Genomic DNA, 5,784 nt, shown 5'->3' on the forward strand with positions numbered 1-5,784 from the left:
ATATACACGCACATATATATAGACACACATACACATAAATATATATATACAAACACACACATATATATAATATATATACACAAACACAAACGCCCAGATACATACATATATTGTGTTAACTTAACTAATTTCAGCCAGTCAGCCGTGGCCATGCTTCAGCAGCTGTAAAATTCCATTTACTAATGGTAAATATGCTCACTTGAAAGAAATCATTATTTCAGATATCCGATACTGTCCACTTGAATCGAATGATTATATTTCAGAAAATATTCTTAAAACTATAATACCTGCAAACATGATGAATTGGTTATATTAGCTAGCTTTCTTACCTTCGATTGTTTCTATAGCAACTCTAGTTCTTGTGAACGTGTTAATTTCTTCAACATTCTTTCGCAATTCTTTGTAATAATATCAATCATAAATAAGTATTGTCTTCAAATGGCTCGAAAAGTCATTATAGTCGCAGATTTATCGACTGAAGCTGAAATTAATGAAACTGCAGGATTTCAAGCAATTGAGGGCCTAAACAATGGAAGGTCTACACCAAATTTAGCTCTGCAACTAATTTACCTAACCTTAGCTTTCACTCTATGAAGATCCATTCAAAATAATGGGTCATTAAAATACGCTAAATCTTTGCGTAATTACTGTATGCGTCATTTTAGTTTATCTCTCCTTTATTTTCGTTATTCTGGAGTAAAGGTAAGCTATAATACACTGTTTTCATTCAAAGTAATATGTATTGGTTCATCTAGTTATCATTTACTTAAGACAGATCTAAAATAAATCAATCATCTTTATAATCACTCGAAATTTCTGTCTATTTATTAGTTATTTCCTGTTATTCTTTTCTTTACTACTTTACTCTAATCACAAGCTCTTATTTTGCCGGCTTTTGTTCGAGTAAAGCCTTTCACTTGCCTTGTCTTAAGGTTTGCAACAGTTCAAACAAGGCATGACATGTAAAACTTTAACCACATTTGAGTTCTTCCGTCTTTCAAAACAGCAGTCATAGCGCTGTCTAGTTTATATTAAGTAATTGCGATTTTGTAGTTAATAAAGAGTGAGATTATAAAGGAAGCGATGAGTAAATGAAAGGAAAAACAAAAGAGATGAAAATGAATTCGATGGTTGCTTAGGAGATCAAAGCAACAAGAATCAATCTGACAGGAAATATTAATTACTTGTTGACAATTGATGACACTGTAATAACATTCATGTTCGAATTCATTTTAGTTCGACATAAAAATAAAGTAAAAGTCATCTGCTCTCTTAAAGACGTGAAGTAGAGGAGTATTTGTACTACTATTATATATAATGCTTTAGCCCATAAAATTAATAATTGTTTTACCATATTCTGTGAATTACCTTTTGAGTATTGTGTATGTTAATTGCACACAATAATGGAGAGTTTCAGAAGCAACAATTTTAGAGCATTTATATTGATCCCTGTGGATTTTGATTTTCTAATTTGCTTAGGTCGTCTTTTCTGATCATTATTACAGAGAGGGGCGAGACATTTCGTACTAGTAATTTATAGAAGTTATTCACTCGACTAAAACAAAATGATTCCCCCAACCCCGCTAAAAACAAAGGAATATGAGTCTATGTATGAAAAAACTAGTAATTACCAAGGCAAAACATAGAAATATTTTAGTAAATTTGTTAATGTATGTAGACAAATTGTTTATAGTTAATCTCGATATTGAGCTCTAGTCCAAAGAAATCATACACCAAGTCTCATTTGGGAGATTTGCGTTCTATTTCTAACAAAATTCAGTAACAACGTACAAGCTTACAAGCAGCATTCTTAAAGGACTGTAACTTAGAATGAAACTTAAGGGATATTTTTTGCGTGCATGTAGGATATTTTTTGCATGCGGACTATGTAGGAATCGTAAAGTTCGTAACCTTTTCAATATTGCTAATACATTTAAAGTCTTGTTATTTCATTTGCATTTACACATTTTATGGTTATATATAACTTATCGACGAAAAAGCTTATTCCTTTTTTAGTTATGAGGTGTAGTACCTATGACCTTTTAAAGGGTCACGACTAACACACTATTTTAAGTGCAATGCATTTCTTCTGTTTCGTAAAAAATATCGTTTTGTTTTTTAACTTTATTTATTTATTTATTTCAAGATGACAGAGTGTGATTTGAGAGGGATGATCCTGTTGGTTTCTTTCTAACCGAAAGAATACTAACAATTAGATTGGCCTCATACACGCTACTTCGTGGATACGAAATAAAAAAAAAACCTCCTATTTTCCTTTTATATGAGCAGTCGAACAAATGAGGAAACAAAACAAGAAACTTAAAGGGCTTCTAATTTTGAGTACCGTACACATTTTAGGTATGTATATAAATATATATATATATATATATATATATATATATATATACACACCTTTATACATACACATACATACATTAGTATCTGGTAACCATATTTTTAACCAAGCATGTCTAATCTGAATCTGTTAGTGGGTGGCTATTAAATCATATACACTAATCCTGAAGATCTATAAGGTATAGTAGCCAGTATATCTTGTTGATTCTATTAACAAGGAAAGGATGGTGCCGTTATATGTTTAATATAGAAGCCGATTCTACGTCAAATTGCATGATATTATGTTAAAAATAACAATGAAAATTTTAATAGATTCTCATATTCGCAATGTCTGAAAAAATGTGACACAAAGTCATGGTTTAAATACCTTTAATGCTGAGATGGAGAAAATATAACAAGAATAAGACACACCGGATGATTTATTTAGCATGAAGACAGAGAACAAGCAATAAATAACCATTTCACAAAAATTATATGGCAATTTACGTCACAGTTACTACCTACATCAACGATTGTGCTTCACAGTGCAATAGATATAATACATTGAGATCAGCTAAATGTTGAATACGCGTATTTCAGAAAGTGCTTAAATCTGTGAACTTTCCTTGTGATGATTAAATAGTGACTAGACGATGTAGCTTAATTATACTGGTGACAAAACATAAATTTAAATTAAAATCAAATTATGATATAAAAGAAAACTCGTATTTAAAGCAAAACAATCTGCACATTGTTAACTGTCAACAGTTAACAAAACAACTGTAAGTAGATACTCTTGAAAATCATTTTCTGTTAATATAATCTTCTTCGCTCAGTACACATTCAAATATATCTATAACTGGCAAGCTTAACTTCAGCGGAGTGGGTTATACGTAATGAATTAACACTGCATTTCGTTACGCTAACGCCTACCATACGAGCACCAACAATTTGACCTCTTTGAAAGTCCGATAGATCTGTTATTTTAATGAATTTCAATTACCTGTTTCTGTTGACGTCTGAAAAAAAACAGGAATTTTAGTAAAACACATTAAGCAGCACTAATAATAAATCACAAAACATAAGAATAAACAAGCTTTTGAGATTTTATAGATATTTCAAGATTATGATGCTATGATGCTAGGTGTTTCCATTATTTTGTTCAACCTTTGTTCCACTTCCTCCCTCTACCACTCCTCTCTGCTCACATGTGACTTGTGATCACTTATCTCTTTCTCACTCCAGCCAGCATAAACGCGAGACGAAGCTACTATCTCTCCGTCCAGCTTCGTCATATCACTAGCGTTCAATATCCTATCGCGTTTGGCCCTACGGCTTTTTAATATTGTTTTCACTGTCCAATTTTTCCTGTCTTGGTTTGTGTTTGCTACCTTGGAATCCCTTGTTTAGTGGGTTAATCCGCTACTCAGGAAGAAACTATTCTAAGAGTGCGTCCTGCCCTATCTTCGAAACGCGTAGTTTTAGAATAGAGGCAGCTGATAAAGGAAAATTCCATAAGTGGCTTGTTTGTTTTCCTGTGTTCGTTCTGTTGGCTGTAAACAAAGTCCGTTTTGTTTTTATGTTCCCGTTCATTTTTCTAATGTCCTGTACCCGAATATGCATCTATATATACATGTAGATGTAGGTATACATGCATATGCTTATATATAATTTGTTTTATATATACGCACACACACACACACATATATATGAAACTGTCTTTGAAGAGAATTAGCATTATATTTTAAGATTTACTTAAAATCTTTAGGAAAGTATTTTATATACATTTATATATACATTCATTTACTTTCTTTTATTCTTTTACTTGCTCCAATCATTTGGCTGCAGTCATGCTGAAGCACCACCTTTAGTTGAACCAATCAACCCCAGGACTTATACTCTGTAAGCCTTGTACGTATTCAATCGGTCTCTTTTTACCGAACCGCTAAGTTACGGGGACGTAAACACACCAGCACAGGTTGTCAAGCGATGGTGGGGTGACAAACAGACACAAATAACAAATACATACATATATGTGTGTATATATATATATATATATATATATGTATATATATATATATATATACGACGGGCTTCTTTCAGTTTCCCTCTACCAAATCCACTCAGAAAGCATTGGTTAACACGAGACTATAGTAGAATACACTTGCCCAAGGTGCCGCGCAGTTGGACTGAACCCAGAAACAGGTGGCTAGGAAGCAAGCTTTTACCACACACACACTCATATATATATATGTATGTGTGTGTGTGTGTGTGTGTGTGTGTGTGTGCAGATAGATAGATAGATAGATAGATAGATAGATAGATAGATAGATAGATAGATAGATAGATAGATAGATAGATAAATAGATAGATAGATAGATGTAGTGTAATGTACATATTATATCAGTGATAAGGCTGCAGGACTGCGACGAAATTGCTTGACAGACAGTTCAATGAAATTTATTGAAATTAAATATAACACACTCTGGTTGTTTCAAATGCTGTGTTGACAGATATCATGCTAAACTTGAAGAGAATATCGACCGAGATCAATGAAATCAACTATTTAGTTACTGTGTGTGTGTGAGATTCCGACTGACAGATCTAGTTATTCATTAATATATTATGTAGATTCCGATTTCGTTCCTGATATGGTCAAACTTAGTCTTTTTCGCAATGTATGTTAGTGAGCATCTTGCGCGCATGCTTATCACGTATATATATGAATATATATATATATATATATATATTCAAAGAGAGAGGGAGATAGAGAGAGAGAGACAGAGAAAGAAAGAGACCTACCTAAGTAAATACACAGACATATATATATGTATATATATATATATATATATACACACACACACATCGCACATGGATGCAAGCTAACTGACTGATGGTGTTTCACCGGTGTTAACCGCACACACACATAGTGTAAGACACTAAGTATATATTTACACATAAGATTCTCTAAAATCTCATTCATAATCACTGTTACATGTGTCACCACCGTAAGTAATATATACGAATCAGTAACCGAGATAACAAAGCTGTCGCACAGAGCTGGTGAAACTACAGGGGAGTGGGGAGAGAAAGCATTCAACAAATCGATCAATAAGGAAGTGAACTACAACCAGTGCATTTGTATTCACTGTCGACAAAACATACACATGCAGAGGAGTATATACAAAATGTAAGTATGCATATATATATATATATGGATACACACACAGACACACTTATATTATACAAGTGTGTATATATATATATATATTCCCAATTTGTGTGTATGCACTAATATACGGTTTATATATATTTATAAGCACGTATATACTTAAACAAGAATGTTGTTGACAATGTCTTCGGAGTTTCGGCTAGCTAAGGCATGCCAGTATTTAAATCTTTATGTGTATGCTTCGACGCGAATTTCATAAAGAATATATATATATATAT

The sequence above is a fragment of the Octopus bimaculoides genome, chromosome 10 (genome assembly GCF_001194135.2).
Source record: "Octopus bimaculoides isolate UCB-OBI-ISO-001 chromosome 10, ASM119413v2, whole genome shotgun sequence".
Classification (NCBI taxonomy): Eukaryota; Metazoa; Mollusca; class Cephalopoda; order Octopoda; family Octopodidae; genus Octopus; species Octopus bimaculoides.